The sequence below is a fragment of the Prionailurus viverrinus genome, chromosome A3 (genome assembly GCF_022837055.1).
Source record: "Prionailurus viverrinus isolate Anna chromosome A3, UM_Priviv_1.0, whole genome shotgun sequence".
NCBI classification, from domain to species: domain Eukaryota; kingdom Metazoa; phylum Chordata; class Mammalia; order Carnivora; family Felidae; genus Prionailurus; species Prionailurus viverrinus.
In genome coordinates, this window is record NC_062563.1 from 50,859,153 (window position 1) to 50,886,960 (window position 27,808).

A 27,808-nucleotide genomic window follows, 5' to 3' on the forward strand; every position below is an offset into this window, starting at 1 on the left:
GTTTCTTCTTGATCTTGAGAGGAGAATTCCTCTGTCTTGTCATTTTGTCTAGGTTTCAGTCTTTGTCGAGTTGTGAAAGCTTGCTGTGTTTTCTATTCTTGGTGAAACACTATATTAAGAAGGGATTATACACTGTCAAGGGCCTGGCACTACGGGAAGTGTTTATGGCATATGCTGTGTGCACTCTGCTGTTGTGATTTGGCTGCTCTTTCCTCCAGCTCAGTCCTCTGCAGAGTTCCTCCTTGCTTGCAGTGGGAAGTGTTTGGAACTTTGACTTGATTTGTTCTTTTTAAATAAGCCTGATTTGGAGCTCCTTGGTGGCTCAGTCAGTTAAGTGTTCAACTTCAGCTCAGGTCATGATCTCCTGGTTCTTAGGTTTGAGCCCTGGGTCAGCCCTGTGCTGATATTTCAGAGCCTGGAGACTCTCTTGGATTCTGTGTTATCTCTCTCTCTGCCCCTCCCCCATCTCCCTCATGCTCACTCGCTCAAAAATAAACATTAAGTCCAATTTAAAATAGATAATAAGCCCGATTAAAAAAAATAAAAGCCTCATCCAAAAAGAAAAAAAAAACAGAAAAAAGGTAAAGGAACACAAATAGAAAAACAAACACACAAATGACAAACTGTAAGCCTAATTCCAAAGGATAAGAAAGCCAAAAAGGAGAAGAAGGAAAAAAGGAAGAAAGAAAGTAAGGAAAAGTAGCCTTTTCCAAAAAAACGAGATACAGGAAATTAAAAAAAAAAACTAATAAAAAAACAAAAGAACTGCAATTTTTTTTTTCAAGAAAAAAAAAAATGCCTGGTCCTATTTCCACCAGAACCAAAACACTGAAATTGAGGCTTTGGAACATTATTTTTGTTGTTTTTTGTTTGTTTTTTAATGTTTACTTTGTTTTGAGGGAGTGAGGGAGATAGAGCATGAGCAGTTAGGGGCAGAGAGAATGGGAGACACCAAATCCAAATCAGGCTCCAGGCTCTGAGTTGTCAGCACAGAGCCCGACATGGGGCTCAAACTTACGAGCCATGAGATCATGACCTGAGCTGAAGTTGAACGCTCAACCAACTGAGCCACCCAGTCACCACAAGGCTTTGGAGCAGTCTATGATCAGTAGATTTCGTGCATGTGGAAGGGTCTGTATTGCTGTGTTGGTCCTCTGGGGGAGAGGCCTGCTGACGATCATACCTGCTCTTGTAAAGATGACCCTGTCAGGGGGCGGGGTTTGGTGTAAGCAGCTCCAGCCTCAACTGGAGGTGCTGTGCTACTCACTGAAGGCTTACCATGCTGGTGGGTTGGAGAAGATGGCATTACCCTGCTCTATTTCTCCTGGGTAGGGGACCTGGTGCCTGCCACTGTTTAGGTAGCCCTCACAGATAAACAATCTTCCCTTCTCTGTCCCAGGCTTCTCTCAGATCCCTGCCCTTTACCCTTCTGTGCCCAGACCATGGACATGCCAGTGCCATAGCTCTTCTGTGTTTATCGTTGGTGTGTGACTGGGATTCAAAATTCCAAATTTGAAAGGACTGGGCAAGGTGTAAACCTGCTTCCCCCTTTCCAGAGGAGAGAGCTTTGCAGTGTTGCACTGGCACTTTTCTGTCCAAGAAAAGCAGTCCTTGGGCTGCAAAGGTGTCTAGAGTCTATGTTGAAGCACAGCAAAAAGCTGTAACCACTTGATTTTCCCTCTGCATGTGTCTCTGTCCCCTGCTATTCAATACCCTCTCAAAGGTGCCGGCCATGTCTTTTGTCCTTGAAGAGCCAATATACCCTCCTGTAAATGCACTGAGGGAAGGGGACCTTTCTATCCCAGTGCAACCCAGGAGATTGCCACGCCATGCTGTCAGTTCTCAGGCTTCCTCTCTTTCTCCACAAGAGTACCACTGCCTACCCAGGCCCAGTCTAGTAAATGATGCAGACTTCCACAAACTCAGAACTTCAGCTCCACTGTTTGCAAAAACTTGCAATATTCAGTTCTTCACAATTCCCTGATCAATGGTTTGGGGGTGGGGGTGCTTTTCTTGTGTGAACCCAATACACTGTTCTCTCCCCCTCTTTCTTTCTCCTCTCTGTGAAAAGGGCTCCCACCCATCTGTGGCACTGAAGCTTTTCTCTCCCCCAAATCTCCACTCCACACCTTGTACCTGCCATGTTCTCTCCCTCAAATTATGCATATTGTTCTCTTAACCTGTAGATCAATTTCCCAGGTATTCAAAATAGATTTAATGTTGATCTGTGTTCAAGGGATGAGACTAGCCCAGGGTCCACCTACTTCACTGCCATCTTAACTTCTCCCCAGACTTCTATCATTTAAGGTTGGCTGCTGTAACAATGTGCATAAAAATAATATTTTTCGACATTACACAAATTTATTCTTACTTTACATAGAAACTAAACACAGGTCCCAGGCATGAGTCCTTTCCACTCCTGCTGTATGTCCTTTGTCATTTACCCATGTTAGAAAGGCCTGTGCCTCTGTGTCTGCTCAGTTTGCTCAGACCAATCTAGTGTTGATGGAGTCTGAGAACATATCCCCCTATACATGCATTTATGCAGTCCACATTCAACCCTTTGTATATTTGCAAAACTGACGCCAAGGAATAGGCTGAGACTGGCTTAGGGCACAGTATGTGAGCAGAGTCCAGAAGAAAAATGAGGAATATGGCTTTCTAGGCCAAAATTCAACACTGTCTATCCAGTTTGCTTTGGAAAGAGAGCCTTTAGGATCCTGGTGAGCCCTTCCTAACTCCTCCCAACTTAGGTCATTCTCCTCTCCACATTAAACTGAGCACACAGGCATGCATACACAGAAACAGATTGCATAGCTGGAGATAATGGAATCGTGGTTAAGGAAGGGCTTATACCCTGCAAGTGTTAGGGAAAAAGGAGGAAAGACTCGGAGACAGATCTGACATGGCGCAGGGACATTTATTCTCCTGGCAACATGTACAAAATTCCATAGCATGAAGGGGATTCTTAAAGTTCCCATAGTCTCGCAGGGGAACAGGCCATCTCCATAGTAGTCTCTGGAGAAGAGTCTGAGGTCCTATCATCCACCATTCTCAGCTCTTAGGACTAGGATGAGCACCCACGCTAGGCCACAGTAAAATGGGGACCATAGTTGCAAAGGACTCAGTTTCCTTGGCCATAAACTGAGTGCCTTCTCTTTTATCACTGGTCTTCAGGAGACACTCTGCCTTGAGGATACCCAAATAAAGTTTCCTCTGTGGAGATTAAGTGCTAGCGCTGGCCACCAAAGGGAAGGCAGCCTCCTGAATGTGTTTGTGATCAGATTTGTTAGAGCAGATGGAGGGAAGAATCATACAGAGGTCATTCCGGCCTTTCCCCTGCCTCAGAAACATCAGGCACCTATTATTATGAGTGACCATCTCCACAGACTGAGCTGGTCAGAATGAGGAAAGGGGTACTCGACAATCTTTCAATTTATTCAGCAACTATGCCCTGAGCACCCATCCAGTGCCAAGTACCTTGGTTCACCTAAGTGTGGTGCTGTAATTGAACAAGTGTTCTCGGCCTAAGAACCTGTAGTCTAAGGGTGAAAGATACAAAACCAAAAACATGACAAAAAAATAGCAATTAAGACAAAACCAAAGCAGGGTGCAGTGAGGGAGGTCTGGCGAGCCACTGGGTAGGAGGGTTTGAAAGGCCTCACTTGAGATTCTTACTGGAACCAGAATAGGAAGAGGGAGCCAGCCCTGCACACATCTGGGAGCAGTGAGTCAAGGACAAGTCACCGTGGGTGAGAGGCTCCCTGACAGAAGTGAATTTGACCAAAGGAGGTAAGGAAGGTGGTCATTTTGGCTGAAGGGGACCTGGGAAACGAGAAAGGAGATGGGGATGGATAGCTGAGTCTCATCCTTGGGTCTGATAGACTTTTAACAATCAATTCCTCCCTGCAACAGTCTACAAAACTCAGCACCTTCAAACCATGAATATTGAATAGCTCATGAACTGGAAACTAGTAATCCTGGCAAAACAAGGCTGGGCCCTCTATTTCTAGGTCTCTATGAAGTTGGGGCAGTGGTCTCAACTGAGGCTCAACTGAATATTTCCTCTCAAGCTCATTCATGTGACTATTGTCAGGATTCAGTTTGATCTCAGAGCATGACTTCCATTCTGCCTGTTAGCATGTGGTTCCTCTCACTTCTGTCCTATATGTGCCTGTCCATGGAATCAATGTTAACATCAGTGCTCTTTCCCATTACCAGGGACTGAAAAATGAGGGAAACAGGGAGGGGGGACATTGGCATGGAGAGAGAGAGAGAGGGATGGAGAGGGAGAAGGAAGGGGAGAGGGACATGGGAAGAAGGAGAGGGAGAGAAAAGGAGAGGGAGAGGAAGAAAGAGAAGTGGAGGGAGAGTTAGGGAAAGGGGAGGGGAGAGAGAGGTAGAGAAAGGGGAAGAGAGAGAAAGAAATCAATGAAGAGAGAGAAACAGGGACATAATAGCTTTGATGGTTTTTAAACGTAGACATGATATCTCATCACTTTGTGCTCTATTGATAAGAAGCCAGTTACTAACTGCTTCATGCTTACACAGGGATGTGCATACTTGTGGAGAAGAAAACTGCAAGTCATAGTGGAGAGGATATGGTGATATACTCACACAATTCGTCTAGAGGAAAGCCCTAAAATGTGACTTAGAATGAATGAGTGCCATTGAGATTAAAGACTAGAATGTGCTCACCTGGTCTCCTCAAGCTGAATATAAATCTACACTGAAGATTAATGAAAATGTACAAGGCAAAAATAAGTATGGTAATATGGAAAAAGCAGATCATACCCCTGTAGTCAAATAAAAGGTAACTCCCCATGAAGTATACATTTGTAAGACAATTTTTCTGAAATAATTAAAAGGAGAGCTTTGCCCCTTGGTTTTTCAGGTCTTCTAGGTTAAGTGTCTTAAAAGTTAGTTAGTTAGTTTTAATGTTTTTATTTAAATTCCCATTAGCTAACATACAGTCTAATATTCGTTTCAAGTGTGCAATATTGTGATTACATACTTTCATACAACACGGGGTCTCATCACAATAATTATGTTAAACAGGTGATGTGGATTCAGGACTGCACTTAAAAGTTCTTTGAAAAAAATTGCACCATTTCTTTCATGGATTAAGCAACACTTGGTCATTTACAACCATCAAGTATCAAAGCTTCAAGCGCTATTGGAAAATATTGCTCAAGTGTCCATTGATAGACAATGGATAAAGAAGTATATACATAAGCATTAAAAATGAATGACATCTTGCCATTTGCAACATTGGTGGTTCTAGAAACGTAATGCTAAGTGAAATAAGCTACCATGAAAGACAAATCCCATATGCTTAGACTCATACGTGGAATTTAAGGGGGAAAAAGCAAAAATAACAAAAAAGAGAGAGAAAACAAAATACAGACTCTTAACTACACAGAACAAATAGATGGTTATAGGAGAAGGTGGGTTGAGTGATGGGCGAAATAGGTAAGGGGATTAAGAGTACAATTACCCTGATAAACCCTGAGTAATATGTAGGATTGCTGAATCACTTAATTATCTAAATGCAATGAATGTAAGTCTGTATCTTAACTATTCTGGAATTAGTTTTTTTAATTCTGAAAAGAAAAAAAAACTGTTGGAAAATATTAAGCACCTCTAGTATCCCAATTTTACAGGTAAATGAACTAAGGGTCAGTGAGGGCATCACTGGAAGGATAACACAAGTAAGGTTTTCTGACACCTGATTTAGGTTCCTTGCTCAATGAAGAAAAGTAAAGAACTTTTCTCTCTCCTAGTCAATAGATATATCTTTTAAATGTGTAATTTTTAAAGAACAGTGATATTCAGTCAGCATTAGGAAGATACAAATAAGCCTCTTATATTATCATATTATCAAATTACTAATGTGTTTATTTAAATTCAAGTTAGTTAAAATACAGAGTAGTATTGGTTTCAGGAGTAGAACCCAGTGATTCATCACTTATATCACCCAGTGCTCTTCCCAGAAGCTGCCTTCCTTAATGCCACTCATCCATTTAGGCCATCCCTTACACACACACCCTCCAGCAGCCCTCCGTTATGTTCTCTGAATTTACAAGTCTCTTATGTTTTGCCTCCCTCTCTGTTTTTATCTTCTTTTTCCTTCCCTTCCCCTATGTTCATCTGTTAATTTCTCAAATTCCATATATGAGTAAAATATCATATATCTGTCTTTCCCTGACTGACTTATTTTGCTTAGCATAATACCTTGTAGTTCCATCCATGTTGTTGCAAATGACAAGACTTCATTCTTTTTGATCACTGAGAAGTATTCCACTGTGTATTCCATTGGTATATATATATGTATATATGTATATATTTGTCTATATATGTATATATACACACACACACACACGCACACATGCACACACACACATATAGTAGATTTTCTTAATCCATCCAACATGTGGACTCTTTCCATAATTTGGCTATTGTTGACAGCACTGCTATAAACCACGGGGTGCATTTGCCCTTTGAAACAGCATTATTTTATTCTTTGGATAAATTCCTAGTTCAATTGCTGGGTCAGAGAGTAGTTCTAATGTTAATGTTTCAAGGAACCTCCGTGCTGTTTTCCAGCATGGTTGCACCAGTTTGCATTCCCACCAATAGTGCAAAAGGGTTCAGCTTTGTCTGCATCCTCATCATCATCTGTTGTGGCCTTTCTTAATTTTAGCCATTCTGACAGGAGTGAGGTGGTATCTCATTGTGGTTTTGATTTGTTTTGTTTCTGTGAGTGATGTTGAGCATCTTCTCATGTGTCTGGTAGCCTTCTGGATGTCTTCTTTGGAAAAGTGTCTTTTCATGTCTTCTGCCCACTTCTTCACTGGATTATTTGCTTTTTGAGTGTTGAGTTTGGTAATTCTTTAGAGATTTTGGATACTAACCCTTTATCTGATGTCATGTGCAAATGTTTTCTCCCATTGCGTTGGTTGACTTTTAGTTTTGTTGATTGTTGCCTTCACTGTGCAGCAGCTTTTTGTCTTGGTGAGATCTCAATAGTTCATTTTAGCTTTTATTTCCCTGGTGTCTGGAGACATGTAAAGTAACAAGTTGTGGCAGCCTAGGTCAAAGAGGTTGCTGTCTGTTTTTACTGTAGAATTTCCTGTCTTGAAACCTACTTGTAGGTTTCTGTCTCACATTTAGGTCTCTCATCCATTTTGAATTTATTTTTGTGTGTGGTGTTAGAAATTGGTCCAGTTTCATTCTTCTGCATGTTGCTCTCCGGTTCTCCTGGCATCATTTGCTAAAGAGACCATCTTTTTTCCATTGGATACTGTCCTGCTAGACAAAGTTTAATTTACTTTATACTTGGACCATTTCTGAATTCTCTATTGTATTCCCTTCCTCTATGTGTCTGTTTTTATGCTAGTACCATACTGTGTTTATTATTATAGCTTTGTAATACAGCTTAAAGTCTGGCATTGTGAAGCCTCCAGCTTTGGTTTTCTTTCTTTCTTTCTTTCTTTCTTTCGTTTTTTATGTTTGTAAAATTGTCTCCCAGTCAAAAACTTTGTTGATTCTTTTTTAAAGTGTTTTTCAAAGGACTTAATTTTAATAAAGTCCAATTTATTATTCGTTTATGGACATTTATTTTGCTGTCATATCTTTAAAAATGTTTTTATAACCTAGAGTTAAAAAATTTGTCATGGCTTTTATTTATTTTGTTTGGAGGTTTTATAGTTGTAGTTTTTCTTAATATGAAACTTATTGTCAAATTGGTTTCCTTTTTCAACATTTCTTTGGCTATTTGGATTCTTTTGTGTTTCCATGCAAATGTTATGATTGCTTGCTCTAGCTCTGTGAAGAATGCTGGTGTTATTTTGATGGGATTGCATTTAATGTGAGGATGGCTTTGGGTAGTATCTACATTTTAACAATATTTGTTCTTCCAACCCATGGACATGGAATAATTTTTCCATTTCCATTATTCCATGGAATAATTCTTCCATTTCCTTCATAAGCTTCGTATAGTTTTCAGTGTACAGGTATTTTCCCTTTTTGGCTAGGTTTATTCCTAGGCATGTTATGATTTTTGGTGAAATTGTGAATGGGATTAATTTTTTGATATCTCTTTCTGCTGCGCTTCATTATTGGTGTAAAGAAATGGAGCTAATTTCTGTACCTTGATTTTATATCCTGCAACATTGGTGAATTCACATATCAGTTCTTGCAGGTTTTTGGTAGAGTCTTTTGGATTTTCCTATAGAGTATCATGTCATCTGTGAAGAGTGAATGTTTGACTTCTTCCTTGCCAGTTTGCATGCCTTTTATTTCTGAATTTTGTCTGATTGCTGACGCTAGGGATCCCAGTACTATGTTGAACAACAGTGGTGAGAGTGGACAGCCCTGTCATGTTCCTGACCTTAGGGGGAAAACTCTCAGATTTCCTAATATCAAGGATGATATTAGCTGAGGTCTTTCCTATATGGCCTCTGTGATGTGGATGTAAGTTCCTTCTATCCCTACTTTCTTGAGGGTTTTTATCAAGAAAGTATGCTGTATTTTGTCAAATGTTTTTTTCTGCATGTGTTGATGCAATCCTATGGTTCTTGTGCTTTCTTTTATTCATGTGGTGTATCACATTAATTGGTTTGTGGATATTGAACCAAACCTGCAGCCCAGGAATAAATAGTACTTGATTATGGTGAATAATTCTTTCAATGTATTGTTGAATTCAATTTGCTAGTATCTTGTTGAGAATTTTTGCATACATGTTCATCAGGGATTTTTGGTCTATAATTCTCTATTTTAGAGAGGTCTTTGGTTTTGGAATCAAGGTAATGCTGGCTTCATAGAATGAGTTTGTAAGTTTACCTTCCATTTCTATTTTTTTTAACAGTTTCAAAATAATTGGTATTAATTCTTCTTTAAAATTTTGGTATATCGCTTCTCGGCCTTTTGGCTAAGATCAAGTGTAAAATTTTGGTATAATTCCCCTGGGAAGTCACCTGGTCCTGAACTCTTGTTTGATGGGAGATTTTTGATAACTGATTCCGTTTCTTTACTGCTTACGGTCTCTTCAGATTTTCTATTTCTTCTTGTTTCAGTTTTCAGTAGTTCATAGGTTTCTATGAATTCATCAATATCCTCCAGATAGCCCAATTTGTTGGCACTTAATTGATCATAATATTCTCTTGTAATTGTTTGTATTTCTTTGGTGTTAGTTGTGATCTCTCCTCTTTCATTCAGGATTTTATCTATTTGAGTCTTCTCTCTTTTCTTTTTGAGAAGTCTGGCTAGGGATTATCAATTTTGTTCATTATTTCAAAAAATCATAGCTTAGATTTATTGATCTATTCTGTTTTTTTATTCGATGTCATTATTTCTGCTCTAATCTATTAGTTTTCTTCTTCTTCTGGCTTTGGGCTTTATTTGGTGCTTCTTTTCTAGAAACCGATCTAATATTGTGTACCTATCTTGCTTCTTGAGATAGGCCTGAGTTGCAATGTATTTTCCTCTTGAGGACTACCTTTGCTGCATCCAAGGTGTTTGGACTGTCATTTTCATTTTCATTTGCTTCAATGTGTTTTTTTTTAATTTTCCTTTAATTTCCTGGCTGACTCATTCATTCTTTAATAGGATTTTCTTTAAACTCGATGTATTTGAGGGATTTCCAATTTTTTTTTCTAGGGGTTGATTTCAAGTTTTATAGTGTTGTGATCTGAAACTACGCATGATATGATCTCAGTTTTTTGCACCAGTTGAGGGCTGATTTGTGATTCAAGATGTGATCTATTCTGTATAATTCCATGTGCACTCAAAAAGAATGTGTATTCTGTTGCTTTAGGATGAAGTGGTCTGAATATATCTGTCAAGTCCCTCTGTCCCAATGTCCCTCTGTCCCTTATTCAGATTCACTGTTTTTTTTTTATTGATTGTCTCTTAGATGATCTGTCCATTGTTGCAAATGGAGTATAAAGTCTCCTATAATTATGGTATTATCATCAATAAGTTTGCTTGTTTTTGATTAATTGATCTATATATTTTGGTGCATATATATGTTGGGGGCGTAAATATCTACCATTGTTATCTCTTCTTGATGGCTATACCCCTTAATTGTGATATAATGCCCTTATTCATCTCTTGTTACAGTCTGTTTTAATATCTAGTTTGTCTGATATAAGTATGGCTACTCTGGCTTTTTTTAGTAGTAGTTAAGCTTAAAAGTTTATTACACTTTATAAAATGCTGATGAATTTTCACATGAATAAAAGGCCTCATGGTGTCCAATAAGGAAATTACAACTCTGCCTTTCTTCTGATGTCCATTAGCATTACAGATTATTTTCCATCCCCTCATTCTAAATCTGCAAGTGTCCTCTGGTCTAAATAGAGTCTCTTGTAGGTAGCGTATGGATGGCTCTTGTCTTTTACCCATTCTCATATCCTGTGTCTTTTGACTGGGGCAGTTAGTCCATTTACATTCAGATATGTCTTGGAAGATATGAATTACTGTGTAAGCTGCAGCTTTCATCTCTGTGGTATTGTTTCTGGTCCTTTGTATGTTTGCTGCTTTCCACTCATAGAGTTCCCCCTTTGAATTTCTTGCAGGGCTGGTCAAGTGATCACTAGCTCCTTTAGCTTTTGTTGGTCTGGGAAGGTCTTTTTCTATTCTTCTATTCTGAATAACAGCCTAATTGGGTAAAGAATTCTTGGCTGCATATTTTTCCCATTCATTACATTGAATATTTCCTGCCACTCTCTTCTGGCCTGCCAAGTTTCAGTGGGCAGGTCTGCTACTAACCTTATGTGTCTATCCTTGCAGGTTAAGGACTGTTTGTCCCTAGCTGCTTTCAGAATTTCCTCTTTGTCCTTGTATTTTGCTAGTTTCACTATGATATGTCTTGGTGTAAAGTTGTTTTTGTTGATTTTAAAGGGAGTTCTCTGTGCCTCTTGGACTTTGATGCCTGTTTCCTTCCCTACATTAGGGAAGTTCTCAGGTATAATTTGTTCAAATAAACCTTCTAAGTCTTCCCTCATTATTTAACGATTTCCTTTTCCTATTCTGTTTTCAGCTCTATTATTTTCCATCATTTTAACTTCTATTTCACCTATTCTATCTTCTACTTCTTCAGTCTTCACTGTCACGGTATCTAGTTTATTTTCCATCTCAGTTATAGTCTTTTTGAAATCATCCTAACTAGTTCTTAGGTCTTTGATCTCTGCAGCAAGGATTTCTCTGGTGTCTTCTATGCTTTTCTTCAAGCCAAGCTAGTAATCTTTTGACTGTTTTTCTAAATTATGGCTCACATATATTGCTTATATCCGCTTTGAGTAAATACTTGGCTGTGATTTCCTCTTGACATATGGCAGGGGCGGGAAGGAAGAATGCCTTTGTCCTTGTTCCTTTGGCTAAGTTTCTGTGTTTTAAGTGTCGGAAAAGCTTATTGTCTTTCCTGCACCTGAGAATACTACTATATTTAAAAGGGGTCATACACTTCTAGGGCCTGGCACTTCAGGAAGTGTTTCTGGTGTATGCTGTGTGCATTCTGTTGCATTTAGCGGTCCTTATCCTTTTATTAGTCCTCTTAGAGTTCCTCCTTGTTTGCAGAGGTGGAGTGTTTGCACCTTTAACTAGGTCTGCTTTGATTTGCTTGTTGAAGTAACCTTAGGGGGAAAAGGGAGGGGGGAAGGCTGATTCCATAAAAAGGGAAAAGGAACGGAAACAAACAAACAAAAAAACATACAAAAAAGAGAAAAAATTAACAGGCTGATTCCAAGGAAAAAGAAAGTAAAATTGGGGAAAAATCAGAAGAGAAAAGAAGGAAAAGGAAAAGAATAAAAAACCAGATTTAAAAAAGATAAAAGGAAATGCCAAAAAATGAGCCAGAAACTATGTGCCTGATTCCAAAGCAAGAAGAAGAAGGAGGATGAGTAGGAAGAGGAGGGGGAGGAGGAGGAGGAGGAGGAAAAGGGGAAGGGGAAGGGAAAGGAGAAGGAGAAGGAGAAGGAAAAGAAGGAAAAGGGAAGAAGAAGAAGAAGAAGAAAGAGAGAGAAAAAGAAAGAAAAGAAAAGAAAAGAAAAGAAGAAAGAGAAAGAGTTGTTTGTTCATGCCTGGCTGTTGGTGGCTGTGCTGGTCTGGAGGAGAGGCCAGCTGTGTTGGCTCAGGGTCAGTCTTGCCCAAGTAAATAAGCAGTTGCAGGCATGGAGGGGTAGGGTTTGGTGTAAGCGGATCTTGCCTCCCTGTGTTGGCGTGTGTGGGGTGGGGGGAATGGTGCCACCCCAGTCTCTAGTCCTTTGACTTGGGATCTAATCCCCCACTGAATATTCAATGTCGCAGCCCTCACTGAATACAAGGGAAGTCAGCTTGCCCTGCACTGAAACTGTCTTCTGTTTTTTTTCTTTGTTGTGCAGCTGATTCAAAACCCAAAGTCTTAAAGAATCCAGCATTGCTTGGATCCACTCACCTCCTCCAGAGTAAAGACTCTCCACCTTGCTGATAAAAGCCTTTGGCTGGCAACTGCAGGCTCTTTTGTCCATGGGAGGCAGTAAACCCTCTTCCAAAAGTATTCCAGGAAGGGAATACTGTTCTCTCCCAGGGCACCTCAGAGATTTCTACACCACACTATGCACTCTGGGGCCAGCTGTCTCCTCTCCAGGAACACAAGCCACACCTCCACTCTGGAGAAAGTCAAGTACTTCCAAAACCTCAGTTTGGGCTACAGAAGCTGTTTGCAAAAAAAGAACTGGGACACACAGTACTTCTCACTCCCCAGTCTTTGGTCCAGAGAGGTTTTTCTCTTGTGCTAACTCAATGCTGCACTTTCTCATCCACTCTCTTTCTCTCCCTTTTGTCTCTCCACAGAAAGGGTTCCCTCCCCTCTGCATCTCTGCTGTTTTCTCTCCCCCAATTCACATCCACACACCTTGAATTCGCCAAACTGTGTCCTTCTAACTGTGGAGATCCTTCTGCCACTCCACAGATCTATTTCCTGGCTGTCCCAAGTTATCTGATGTTACTACAGCTGTGTTGAGGATTGAGAAAACCCAGAGTCCCGTTACTTCTCCACCATCTTAACTCTTCCCAGTTTCTCTATTTTACATTTTGTTTCACCATTTGAAGAAAGCCCTCCCACCTGGGTTGAACTTTAGGAAGCTGCTATTTGTTATTATCATTATTATGTTTACTTTTTAAGGGCAGACGAAACTCACTTTACATCAAATATTTCTGAAGAATTAAGGCTAAAATCTTGCATTAAATACCCAGTTGGAATTCTGTCTACTTACCTCATGAGCAGAGTATGGTCAACTACCAAGAAACAGAAGTGAGTCTTCATACAAGAAACCATGCTTGTAGCCCCGCCCCTGCCAGGCTGGGTGGAGGATGCCCCAGTCCACACTCCATTTGTACATCCACCCAGAGAGCGAAAGAAATGAGGCTCCCACTGGCTTTGTTTCAGAAGGCATCTTGACTAGGCTCCAGACTCACGGGGTCATGGCAGATTCTGGACACACAGCTCTCTGGGAAAAGCCCTGGTTCACAGCATTCACCAATGCCCATGGTGTAAACTTGCCTGCTGTGGCCCCCATGGGGACACTGAGCACAGATTTGACTCAGTCTGACCTCAGTCGACTTGGCATGTCTCCCGCCAAGAATATGGCCAGGTAGTGAGACGATAGCCAGGACTCCCAATTGTACTTGTCTCCAAACACACATGCAGGCCTCCGGGCTGAGGTTTGCCAATACAACATTGAAAATATCGCATTAAACTATTATTCAGCTTGATGACTAAGTCTTTGGTGCTCCATTAGATATTGTGCCTGAGGTAGGCTTCACTTGTCCCACCCTTCTCCCACTCCAGCAGCTGCAGGCCTCCCACCTGCAGGCATCACTACAAACATCAGGGCTGGGCCAGCTGTGAGGGTACCAGGAACTCTGGGGCCACATATCTCCCAAGCTCCTCTCAAGCAGAGGTCTGTGCACCCACTGAGTATGGCCACATGGCCACTTCCTCCTGATGACTGCTCCTCCCATGATATATGAGGGGGCAGGAGAATGGACCCTCACCCCAGGCCCTGCCCCTGCTGGGCCTGGCCCCCAGAGTGGGAAGATGCCCCTCACCTTTTCCCCAACCATGAGCAGGAGGTTTGAACTCACTATACAGCACATCTGAACATGGGAGAAGGCAGTGGGGATGGGAAGGAGAGGGAGGGCAGCCAGTGGTGGCATGGGCTAAAGAAAAGGGCAAGAACTTTTGGGTTGGAGGACCACACCACAGACCCCACCCTGTACCACCATCTATGGAACTGCTGGCCTATTGTTAACCCCTCTGCACCAACCCCATCCCTCATTTCTGCTCAGGGAAAGGGTTAGAGCTAGTTGGGTAGAGAGCATTGCACATATTTCACCCCTCAACAAACATTTTCTTCTTTCCTCTCTCTTCCGCATGCATGGAGGAGGCAGTATCTTACTCCCAGGGATATCTCTGGGGTACATTTTTATGGAGGTCACAGAGGAAATCCCAGCCAGCCTTTGTCTGGAATCACCCCAAAATGGAATCTCTGAACTGTCTACTATTCAGAATGGAATCACTGGAATCAGCAGGCTCTCTTGCCTCACCCTCATCCCCATTCCAGAGAAAGCCTACTACCAAGCTCAGGGGTAGGAGAGCTATTCTCCTTTGGGATATCAGATGGCGATGGCTGTCACTGAGTGCAGGACAGAGTGGAAACATCCACCTATCCCTTGGTGCCAGCTGAGTGAGTTCCAACTTCTTGGCTCCAAAGAGGAAGGAAAGACACAGTCACAAGTGCAGTAAGGGGAAAGAAATGGCTGCGGGGGGGAGAGGGGCGCAAAATTCCTTTGACATTTCCATCCAATGGGAATGTGGTCAATGTGGAGAGGAGATGTTTCACTTCATTTCCCCTCAGCCAGAATATGGGCCACCTGGCTCCTAATCCCTCTGGCTCAGCCTCCACACAAACAGTTCTCTGCTAGATCTCTTCCACTGCCTTAGAGCTCTGGATGTCTATGTAGTTGTGAAAGCAAAATGCCAGGGGCACTTTGGCTCAACCTATCTCATAGTCATAAGGGCTTGACTAGATTCAACATTTGCAAACAGAAGATATTACTCCAAAAGACTGAATTTGTATGCACCCAAGGAAAACCTAGATTGATAATAAAGCAATGCAGTGAAAATGGATACATGGAGGGCCAGAGTTCTTCATTACAGGTGAGAATTTGATAATGTTGATAATAACGTGACTAGCAGAGTGTATAAGCAAGGTGGTTGGCTCAGGAATAAGAAGAAACTTTCTGGGCTTTGGCTAAGGGAGTCCTCTACAGGCTGTCTCTTGGCTCCCTATGAGCAAGAGGCCCATATTCTGCCTTAAGAAAGAGAGGAAAACCTTTGGCTTTGGGGGTGTTTCTGCCTATCAGATCAGTAGATAAGGGCATGGGTGATTGAGGGGCATGAAGTATTTGCTTCCATCTGATGACCAAGTGGTGGGGATGAGGCCTGGGTTCTCTCTTTCTTCAAAGGGTGATTTGTGCACTGATCAGGTGCTGAGCATACTGTACATACAAAGACTGGCTGTTCTTCCAAATGAGGGTATCTCCATCAGTTATGGGTGGGAATAAATGTGGCTACATAGTCCCATGATGACTGTATTCTGCTGAGGAATGAGCAGTCAGGGAAAGTAGGGTCAGCTGTCCTCTGGGATATCAGACTCTGAGAGCCCTTCATTGGATCAAGAACTGACTGGAATATCTCCACAAATCCTTGGACCCTGGTTGTGTATGTGACAGCCCTCATAGTCTTGGAGTGTGAACTGACACCAAGGTAGAAATGCAAATGGGATAGGAAAGACTATGAGGTGAGTCATAGCTGTGCATTTCAAATTGGCATGGGTCAAATCTAGGAAGGACATATCTATCTTTCCTTTCTCTTGTCTCACAGGGGAGGCAGGATCCTCCCCTGACCTCTGGCGTAACCTACCCACAAACATTCTCCCTGGGCACCTTCAAATACCCTAGGTTTTTGGATGGCCACACAGTTCTGAAACCAAATTCAGAAGGGCCAATTGCAAAACCTATATATATCACCATCACATGGGCAATACCAGACTCCTAACTTAAAACAGGATGAAATTACTCTCAGACACTGGAAAAGGGCTTTTCCTGTTCCGAACCCCTCCTGGTTCATACTTCTCATGTCCAAACAACCTGCCTCTTACGTGAAAGCTACTTAGTCAACCAGGTGAGTGAGGAAAGCTGGTTGTCCTTCACCTTCTATACTAGAGCAGGCCAAGCACCATGCATTCAGGGACTAAAGGCCATCATTCCTTTGGTTTAGAAGACAGATTGCTCTCACTGAGCACAGGATCAAGGTGGGAGTTCGTGGCCTACCTCAGAGCACCAGTTGTGTGAGTGAAAGTTCTATGGCTCCTGTGTGTAAAAAAAATTATTTAGAAACACAGCCATGGGTAGGATATGGTGAGCTGAAGAACCAAAGCTCAACATTTCAACTGGTAATAGGATCAGTCCAAAAGGAGATGTCTCACTTTATTTCCTCTCAGCCCATAAAGAAGGCCAACTCTCTCCAGCAACTTCTGACCTGGCATGCATAGAAACATCCTCTACTGGGCATCTTCCAATGACCCAGGCCTCCGGATGTCCATCTTAATTTGGTCCACTTCTGAAATGAAGTTAAGAGGTGGTCGTTTTAACAGAAACTATTCATTCTACAGTCACAAGGTCTCCACCAGACTCTCCTACTGAAAGCAGAGGCTATTACTCTGAGAGATTCATTTGGAAGGAACCACACGGAGAAACTCCTTTGAAAATAGAGCAAAGAGGTTCAAGTGATTGTTGGCAGACTAGAGTTCTTCGTTAGAGATGTGAATGGAAGACTGTTGTGAACAAAGTGACTAGCACAATCTTTTAGCAAATTGACTGTCTCAGAAATTAGAAACACCTATGGGTTTTAGAAAGGTACCTGTCTGCAGGCTATATATGAAGTACTGATGTCATGAGTCCTCTATTATTCCTTCAAGCAGATAGGGAAAGTGCTGGCTTTGCATGTGTTTCCTGCCATCCCATCGGCAGATAAGGACAGCAGAGATATAGCAGTAGCAGATATATGCTCTTTGCCTGTGGTCACGTTTTGGTATGTAGCTTTGGTGTGGCCTGCACTAAAGAGGTTGGTAGTGTGCAGAACAGTTCCTATAGCATACTTTGCATACATAAACCTTCAAATCTTCAGGGTGAAGCTTTTGTAATCAGCTACAGGATGAAGCAAACTGACTTCCCTTTCTAAGATTATGCTAGTACCAGGGTAAGTACCAGGAGGGCGTGCTTTCCTTTGGACTATCAGACACTGAGTCCTCAAAGGCTCAAGAACTGATTGGTAAGTTGCATCTGATTCTCGTACCATGGCTGTGTAAATGACAGCCCTTTGATTTTGGAATGTGAATGGTGACATAGGAAAACAACAACAGTAGTGGAAGGAGTCCATGGAGGGCCAAGGTTTTGCATTTCTATTTTGCATGGGCTGAATCCAGAAAGGAGATATATACTTTTGCACTTCTTCCCCATTCAGGATGCTGGCTCCCTCCACAAACCTCTGACTTAGCCTACATACATTCTCCATTGGGCACTGTCAAACGCCCTAGGCCTCTCTCTGTATGTCCACATAGTTCTGAAACCAAACTGAGAATCGCCCAGTGCAAAACTTATACCATCAGACTCCCAAGGGGAGGAAGAAGGAGGAAGACTCCCAAGAGGAAGCAGAGAATATTACTGTGAGACGCTGACTCTGAATGGATTCCATGCAGAACATTGTTTCCCCAGAAAAGACAATAATGTACAATGGGAGACCATGGATGGCCAGAGTTCTTCACTAGAGATGTTAATGGGAGAATGTTGAGAAAGAACTAGCTTTCTAGCTTTATGGCTGTCTCAAGAATAAGGAAAGCCTGTGAGCTTAAGCAAAGGGAGCCCTCTACAAGCTACATTTGGGAGGACTGTCAACAAGAAACCTGTACTCTTCTTGCAGTAGTAGCCTGAAATCCCTGGCTTTGTCTGTATTTCCCACTTGTCCCATCAGTGGATAGAAACAGCAGTGGTTGAGCTGTAGTTGTTGGGTGCTCTTGGCAGGTGTTCAGGTGTCTAGAATCAGCACCTGGTATTGCCCCCCTGGAAAGAACTCTTCTTTCACTCACCAGCTCCTGGAGCATACTGTGCATGTGTGAACTGTCTGCTAGTCAAAATGAGGGCATCTAAATCAACCAGGAGAATGAGGCTCTCCTTCACCTTCCAGAGCACAACTTTCTAAGCACCAAGGCCATCTTCCCTTTTTGTATTTGTCACTGGTAGCTCTCACTGACCACAGGAGAAAAGTGGGAACTCTCAGCATCTTCCTGGGTGCTGGCTGAATGTGTGAGAGCTCCATGGCTCCTAAGCGTGAACAAAGACCTCATTGGAAAGAACAGTGTTGGGAAGCGAATGGCTCCAAAGAGGGCCGATGTTCTACATTTCCAATGGGAATGGAATAAATCTGGAAATAAGATGTCTAACTTCATTTCCACACCCCCAGAAAAGAGGCCAGCTCCCTTCCAAAACCTCTCGCTCATTCTGCACACAAACCTTCTCCAGTGGGCACATTCACATGCCCTAGGCCTCTGGATGTCCATATTATTCTGAAACTGAAATAAAAGGGAGTACTGTGTAACACCTACCTCTACAAGGACTTGACCAGACTACCCACTTCCAAACAGAGGATATTCCTTGGAGAACCCAACTCTGAATGAGCCCTAGGGGTAAACTTGTTGGAAAATTGAGCAAAGTGGTGAACAGAGAAATATAAAAGAGCAGCATTATTTATGAGATGAGAATTGGAGAATTTTGAGAATGAAGGGGCTCTCCTAGAAAGCTGGATGTCTCAGGCGTTCCATGAAAGATGCTTAATGTGCAGTGTAGTTTCAGGCAGTTAAGGAAAGACTCTTTCCTAGGGTTATTACAGAGGGAGTTAGAATGTTTTTACACCATTCGTCTAAAATGCTCATTGACAGCTATTTTAAGCCCAGTATAGTTCAAGGAAGTTCAGTCAAGGCATTTCCCATGTGCCTGGGTGGCACAGTTAAGAGTCTAACTGCTGGGGTGCCTGGGTGGCTCAGTCGGTTGAGCGTACGACTTTGGCTCAGGTCATGATCTCACAGTTTGTGAGTTCGAGCCCCGTGTCGGACTCTGTGCTGACAGCTCAGAGCCTGGAGCTTGCTTCACATTCTGTGTCTCTCTGCTCCTCCCCTGCTCACATGCTGTCTCTCTCTCAAAAAATAAAGATTTAAACAAAGAAAAAGAGTCTAACTGTTGATCCTGATTCAGGTCATCATCTCACAGTTCATGCACTTGATCCCCACATCTGGCTCTGTGTTGATGGCATCAGGCTCTGTGTTGATGGAGTGTAGCCTGATTGAGATTTTGTCTTTCTTTCTGCCCCTGCCCTCTTGTTCACTTTCTCTCTCTCTCTCTCTCTCTCTCTCAATATAAATAAACTTAAAAAAAAAGACGGCATTTTTCTAATACTTATGGGGTACATTGGAGGAGCACTTTTTATTAAATAATAAGAGGTCTATGCAAGTGCCATGAAAAACAGTATAGTTTTAAGCACATACATGGCCATTGTCTATGGCTAACATATAGTGTTTCAAAAAGACTCCTATGAAGGCTAACAAAGAATGTATGAAATTCAGTGTAGTTTTAGGCACTTAAACAGAAGGCCCTTCCCTATTGCTGATCAAAGTAAGTTTAAGAACATTTGTATTTAGGAGGCATTTGGATGCCTCATTGAGAACACAGGTATTTCAGGTAGCTAAACAAACACAGGGGCATTCCCTAGTGCTTCAAGATTGAACCACATTTCTTACAGGATAAATCCAAGAAGCTAACTCAAAAGTGCTTTAAGCACAGTCTTTTGTCCTCAGTTAAACACAAGAGCATTTCCTAAGGCTAGACAGACAGGGTTTACACAAAAGTTTATACAAGATGTCCATTATAAGTGACACGAAAGATGCATTAACCAGAGTGTACTTTTAGATACGTAAGAGCAAAGGCATTTCCAGAGCTTCTACACCAGAGTCAGACTAGTTATGACTGTGTGTATCCAAAAATCTTTTGAACTAGGCTTGAAGCACAGCATAGTTAGGCAGAGAAGTACATGGCCATTCCATTTGCTAATATGGTGTTTCAATGAAAGCTCCTATGAGACTTATGTCAAAGACTACATGAAGAATATCTGAAGCACCAGGTAGTTTTAGGCAGTTAAGAACATGGTCATTTTCTACTGTTAATAGACAGTGTTTCAACAAAAGATCCTATGATATGTATGAGGGCTACAGGAGTGATGCTATAAGCACAATGAGGTTTCTGACGCTTAAGCCCAAGGCCCCTCCCTAGAGTTTACAGAGAGAGAGGTTAACAACACTTCTTACTACATTTATCTGAAACACTAATTGACATCTGCTTTAAGCACACTGCAATTTCAGGCTCACCGCCATGCTCTAGAACTTACACAAAAGGATGAAGAAGTACTTCTTGTACCAATGTCTAAGTGGAACCTCCAGACCCTTGACAGTGTACTTGGGGGCAGTTAAGCATAAAGTCCTTCCATTCTATTTATATGAAGTTTAGTAAGACTTGCTACTAAATTCAGTTAGCATTTTTGGTCAATGTAGGATGAAGTTAAATGTTAACCTAAAAGTTAATGAAATCCCTATGGAATGCACAGATCTTTCAGGCAGTTAAGCACAAGGGCATTTCCTAATTCTTATTCAGAATTACTTAAGCACAGTACTTACTGGAAAAATTGAAGAAGCTAACTCAAATATGCTTCGGGTCCAGTATTGCTTCTGCAGGTTAAGCACATGGCCTTTCTGTATTATTAACATGTATTTTATACAGAAACAGTCATGGAGACATAGAGAAAGTGAGAAGACAGAGAAATGAATCCCCCATGAAAGAACAGGGCCAACAATCTAAGGGAAACATATATGAGCACCACACAAAGGGGAAAGAAAGAGACAAGCCAAGAATTAGACACTAAACTGTAGAGAACAAACTAATAGTTACCAGAAGGTAAGGGATGGAGAGATGGGTTAAATAGTTGTTGGGGTGTAAGTAGTGCACTTCTCATGATAAGCACTGGGTGATATATATGGAATTGTTGAATCACTCTGACTATACACTTGAAACTAATGTAACACTGTATTTTTACTAAATGGAATTAAATAAATAATAAAAAAATGAAACAAAAGACTTTAAAGAGGGAATTGACAGCCACTTGAAGCACAGTATGTGTTTAGGAGGTAAAGCGTGTGGCCATTTATATTGCTAATATATACTGTTTCAATAAATGTTCCAGTGAGATGTATGTGAAAAGCTACATGTAAGACACATTCAGCAAAGTAGTTTTAGAAAGTTAAGCAGACCATTCCTTAGTTTGCATACACAGGTGTTAGAACTTCATCCTACATTGACCAAAAATGCTAACTGAATTTAGGTACACCGCAGATTCAAGGTGTTAAGGCCATAGCCATTCTCTAGGGCTTTACTCTAAGCACTTCTTTTCTGTGGAAGAGGCCTATGCAAGCCACTTGACATACAGCCTTTACTTTTAGGAAGTTAAACACATTGCCACCAGCCTCTCACAAATATGGAGCATTTAAACAAATGGCCCAACTACATATACATGAAATCCTACGTGAAAGCCCTACGGAGAACACTGTACTTTTAAGCACTTAAACCCTTGGCCATTTCCTCTTTCTCCTATAGAGTGTTCCAATGAGTGTATTTGCATGTATTGAAAGTCGTTAACCAGTCTTGAAACAGGGTAGTTTTAAACCATTAAGTATAGGTGTTTAAACAAAGAAACTTGTTATTTACTGTTTTTTTTTAATTTTTTTTTCAACGTTTTTTATTTATTTTTGGGACAGAGAGAGACAGAGCATGAACGGGGGAGGGGCAGAGAGAGAGGGAGACACAGAATCGGAAACAGGCTCCAGGCTCCGAGCCATCAGCCCAGAGCCTGATGCGGGGCTCGAACTCCCAGACCGCGAGATCGTGACCTGGCTGAAGTCGGACGCTCAACCGACTGCGCCACCCAGGCGCCCCTACTGTTTTTTTTTTTTTCATATTAGAGATTTTACTGAGTGCATGGCTGTTTCAGGCAAAGCACCTGTACATTCCCTAGTGATTATTCAGAGGATTGAAGCACACTTCTTATTGGATGAATCTAAGAAGCTAACTCAAATGGCCTTAGCCACAATGGTGTTTGTGGCAATTAAGTGCATAGCCATTTGATAATAAAGAAACTTTAAACAAAATACCCAACTAGATGCAAATTAAACACCAAATTAAAGATGTATTAAGCACATTGTAGTTAGGCAGTTAAATATAAGTCCCTTCCGTAGCATTCATAAAAACAAGTTTAAGAACACTTGTACTGGGGCGCCTGGGTGGCGCAGTCGGTTGAGCGTCCGACTTCAGCCAGGTCACGATCTCGCGGTCCGTGAGTTCGAGCCCCACGTCGGGCTCTGGGTTGATGGCTCAGAGCCTGGAGCCTGTTTCCGATTCTGTGTCTCCCTCTCTCTCTCTGCCCCTCCCCCGTTCATGCTCTGTCTCTCTCTGTCCCAAAAATAAATAAACGTTGAAAAAAAAATTTAAAAAAAAAAAAAGAACACTTGTACTTATATGTAATTAAAAGGAATTTGAAATCCTCATTTAGAACACAGCTATTTCAGGTAGTTCAGTACATGGGGCTTCCCTAGTTCTTATACAGATGGATGAAGGCAAACTTCTTACTGGATATTTATTGGAAGCTAATTCACAAATGCTTTAAGAAAAGCATTTTTGGGGGTGTCTGGGTGGCTCAGTCGTCTGAGCGACCAACTTTGGCTCAGGTCATGATCTCACAGTTTGTGAGTTTGAGCCCTGTGTCGGGCTCTGTGCTGACAGCTCAGAGCCTGGAGCCTGCTTCTGATTCCGTGTCTCCCTCTCTCTCTGCCCCTCCCCTGCTCATGCTCTGTCTCTCTCTGTCTCAGAAATAAACATTAAAACAAAATTTTAAAAAAGAAGAAAAAGAAAAGCATTTTTTTCTGGGAACAAAGAACATGGACATTCCCTCGTGCAAATACAGAGGGTTTAAACAAAAGTTCCTACTATATATACACTTAATGCTGTGTGAAGAATGCATTATCACACTGTACTTTTAGGCACCTCAAGCTAGGCCATTTCCTAGTACTTCTACACATGGGTTTAAGAATACTTTTGACTACATATCCCCAAGAAACTTTCAAAACCCTTTTGGAACAAAGGGTACTTTTCAGCAGTAAAGCATAAGTGTTTACACAGAGAAGTCGTGGGGAAAGTGTTACTATATATTCTATGAAGGACAAGAATGTCACTTGAACCACATCTTCTTTATCCATTCATCAGTTGATGGGCATTTAGGCTCTTTCCATAATTTGGCTATTGTTGAAAGTGCTGCTATAAACAATGGAATACTACTCGGCAATGAGAAAAAATGAAATATTGCCATTTGCAGCAGCATGGATGGAACTGGAGGGTATTATTCTAGGTGAAATAAGTCAGTCAGAGAAAGACAGATACCATATGGTTTCATTCATATGTGGATCTTGAGAAACTTGAGAGAAGACCATGGGGGAGGGGAAGGGGAAGGAGAAAAAAGTTACAGAGAGGGAGGGAGGCAAACCGTAAGAGACTTTTAAATACAGAGAACAAATTGAAGGTTGATGGGGGGCGGGGGAGAGGGGGAAAATGGACGATGGGCGTTGGGGAGAGCATTTGTTGGGATGAGCACTGGGTGTTGTATGGAAGTCAATTTGACAATAAATTATATCTTAAAAAAAAGAGTGTCACTTGAAGCACAGTGATTCTTTAGGCACTTCAGCACAGGACCTTTCTCTATGGCTAATATAGAATTTTTTAAAAAGTTTTTATTTAAATTCCACTTAGTTAACGTACAGTGTAATATTAATTTCAGGGGTAGAATTCGATAATTCCACCCTTCCATACAATACCCAATGCACATTACAAAGTGCACTCTTTATATCTATACCTAAATCTGTTCCATTTTAGCTATTGTTCATCATGCAGCTAAAAACATCGTATCTCTTCAAGTTGTTATTTTTGTATCCTTTGGGTAAATATCTAGAAGTGCAATTGCTGGATAATAGGATAGTTCTTTTTGAAGGGCGATTTTCAAAGTAATTAATTTATTTAAGAAAGAAGGGGGGAGGGGCGAGAGAGAGAGAGAGGAAGAGAGACTCTCAGGCAAGATCCACAGTTTCAGTGCAGGGCCCAAAGAGGGCTCAATCCCATGACCCTGAGATCCTGACTTGAGTGGATAGCAAGAGTCAGATGCATAACTGATTGAGACACCCAGGTGCACTAAGTTAGTCCTATTTTTAACAGTTTATGAAACTTCTTACTGTTTTCCAGAGTCATTGTACCAGTTTGCATTCCCACCAAGAGTGTCAGAGGGTTTCCCTTTCTCCACATACTTGTAAACACCTGTTGTTTCTTTTGTTGTTAATTTTAGTCCTTCTAACAGAGGTGAGGTGGTATCTCATTGCAGTTTGGATATGTATTTCCCTGATGAGAAGTGATGTTGATCAAATTTTCACGTGTCTTTGGGGAAATATTCACCTTGTGTGTTCCCCTGTGTGCTCCTTTCTCTGTCACCCTTTTCCCCAATGCAGGCTACATCTCCTCTGCAGCACCCTTTATCTGTTTCTCCCCCAAACCACCTCTCTGCACTTCCTACCTTCGTTGATGTGGCTTCTTCTCTCCATGTAGTTGTGGACTTTGTTCCGTCAGGCTTCAGGGTGATTTCTGGAGTAATAGAATGATGTGCTAGCTATCAAGCTATCTCATATCAAGGGATGAGATACACTTCTGCCATATTAGCTCTCCCACACACACTAATAAAGAATGTTTCAACAACCTTCCTATGAGATGAATGTGAAAGACACTTGAAAAGCGTAGTTTCAAACAGTTAATCACAAGGTGTGTGCGGTGTCTTGGTATGAGTCAGGGGGTACATGTGTGGTGTGTTTGGTATATGTTTGGAATGGTTGTGGTTGAGAACCTTTGTCTGTTCTGCATTTATGGTATGTGTTGTGTATATGTGGTTTGTGTCTGTGTATGGCATTTGTTTGGCATGTGTGGTGTGTATGGGGTGTTAGTGATTTATAGGTGCTGTAAGTGTTTATGTGTTCTGTAAGTGTGGTGTATATGTTGTGATTGTGGTATTCGTGTCCACGTGTAACGTAGATTTCTGCATGGCACATGTGTTGTGTCATTGGTGCATGTATGGTTTTGTGGCGTGGCATATGGGTAGTTTGTGTAATATAACTGTGGTGTGTGTGGTGCGTGTATGGTATGTATGTGCTGTATATGTGGAGTGTGTGTGTTACATGTTTGGGATTGTGTGTGTGTGTTATATGTATATTATGTGTAGTAAATTGTGGAAGAGATTTGTGTGGGGTGTGTGTGTGGTTTATGTATGATGTGATTGTGTGATAATCTTGTGTTATGTGATGTATGTGTTTGTACAAAGTGTGGGCTGTGTACAGAATAGGTGTGGTGTAGGGATGTGTATTGTGTCATGTTTGTATCGATATATGCAGTGTGTGGTATATGTGCAAAGGAAGTGGCATATGTCTTCTGTATATGTGGTGTAAGCTTGGGGTGGGTAGTGTATATGTGAAGTGTGTTTATGTGGTATATGTGTAGTGGTTTTTTGATAATTGGAAAATAGCTCGAAAGGGGCCCACCTACTAATGCAGATAAAAGAACACTTTGGGTCCCATGACCAGCACAGAATTATGCAACGAGGAAAACAGGAGATGGCCATGACATTTCCAGGGTCAGAAGAGAGTTGCAGAAGGGGATTCAGTGACAAAACTTAAGCCTGGGACACACAATTATCTGTCACCTGCCCACAAATGCTAAGGGTATCCCACACCCTAACAGTACCTGACACTCATCCCTCCAGGGAGAGCCCTTAAATGGTGTCATTTCAGGCCCCAGCACCTCCAAAGACCTAACCATAACCCTACCCCAGGCTTTTTCCTCAGGGGTCCCACCCCTTATGTCTGAAGGAAGAACACATTTGGGGCCATGACCAGCGCAGGTTAATCCCGAGGGAACAAATAATGGCCATGACATTTCCAAGGAGGGATGGAGTTGCACAAAGGGGAAAGTGAGGCCTGGCCCACACCCTACCACACGTCTTCAACTCAACCCTCTGGGGAGATCACTGCACGGCTGCAGTCTTAGCATCTGGCACTTCCCAGGACCTAACCCTAACCGTAAGCAGGCCTTTGGCCCTCAGGGGGCCTACCATAGAGGTCTGAGAAAAGAATGGATTTGGGGCCAATGGCCAATATGGACTCTTTCAGGGTAGAAGCCAGAATGTCACCGTAACATTTCGATGGCTGGGATGGAGTTGCAGGAGGGGATTGTAGGACCTAACCTAACCCTGGCCCACCCAATCTTCTGGCTTCTGAATCCAACTCTAAGCCTGATCCACACCCGACCATGCACCCTCAACTCAGCCCTCCACTGAGATCACTGTACTGTGGGTGGTTCTGTCCTTGGCACTTCCTGGTTGCCAAAACCAACCCTAGCCATGGCTCTGGCTCGAACAGGGCCCACCTCCTAGGTCTGAGATTTAAAAAAGATGAAGGATCAATGCAAGGCATCAAACTGTTAAGCAAGAAACTCAGGAGTTCACCATAATATTTCCAGGGCCTGCATGGAAGATAAGAAGGAGACCTAGTGTCAAATCTAAACCTGGGATACAAAATCGGGCGTCCACTGCAACCAAACCCTATGCCTGTCTTGCATCCTAAAAGTCGCCCTCAACTCACCCTTCCAGGGAGGTCATCAGAATGATGTTCATTCAGCCCGTGAAATATCCTGGAACCTAACCCTAACCCTAGCCAAGGCTTGTTCCCTTTGGGGGGCCAATTCTTAGGTCCGAGAACAGAACGGATTTGCAGCCCATAACTGATGCAGGATTATTCACCATGGAACTTGGAAAGTGACCATGCTATTTCTAAGGCAGGAATGGAGCTGCACAAAGAAGATCCTGAGACCAAACTCAAGCTTGGCTCCCCCCCTGTAGGCCGGCCCTTGAATCCAAAGACTAAGCCTGACCCACATCCAAAACTGCGCCCTCAACTCTGCCTTCCGGTAGCCCATATGCTGCCTGGGTTCAGACCTGTCACATCCTAGGACCTAACAGGGACCCAGGACCTAACCATGATATTTTCAGGGCCTGCACGGAGCCTCAGAATGGGATCTGAAGCCAAAATCTAAACTGGGAGCACACAATCAGGCATCCACTGCACCAAAACCTTATATCTGTTCTGCACCCTAACAGGCATCCTCAACACAGCCCTCCAGGGATGTCAATGTACTGGTGTTGGTTTAGCCGCTGACATCTCCTGGGACATAACCCTCACCCTAGCCAAGGCCCTTTCCCTGTGGAAGCCCAATTCCTAGGTCTGAGAACAGAACAGATTTGGAGCCCCTATCTGGGGCAGGATTATTCAGCATGGCACCTGGAAAGTCACTGTGCCATTTCCAAAGCAGGGATACATCTGTACTAGGGGGGATTCTGAAGCCAAACCCAACCTTGGCCAACACCATGGCCAGCTCTTAAACCCAAACACTAAGCCTGACCTTCACGCTAAATTGAAGCCGTCCAAGGAGACCACTGTGCTGCTAGAGTTCCAAACTTGTCACCTCCTGG

The 27,808-nt window shown here is 42.3% G+C and overlaps 1 non-coding gene across 1 annotated transcript; it reads left to right on the plus strand.

Moving 5' to 3' along the window:
- Positions 1-8,912: 8,912 nt before the first annotated feature.
- LOC125163183 (U2 spliceosomal RNA) lies at positions 8,913-9,102 on the plus strand. The gene has a single exon (XR_007151336.1). It is a non-coding gene; the product is annotated as a U2 spliceosomal RNA (small nuclear RNA).
- Positions 9,103-27,808: the final 18,706 nt, after the last annotated feature.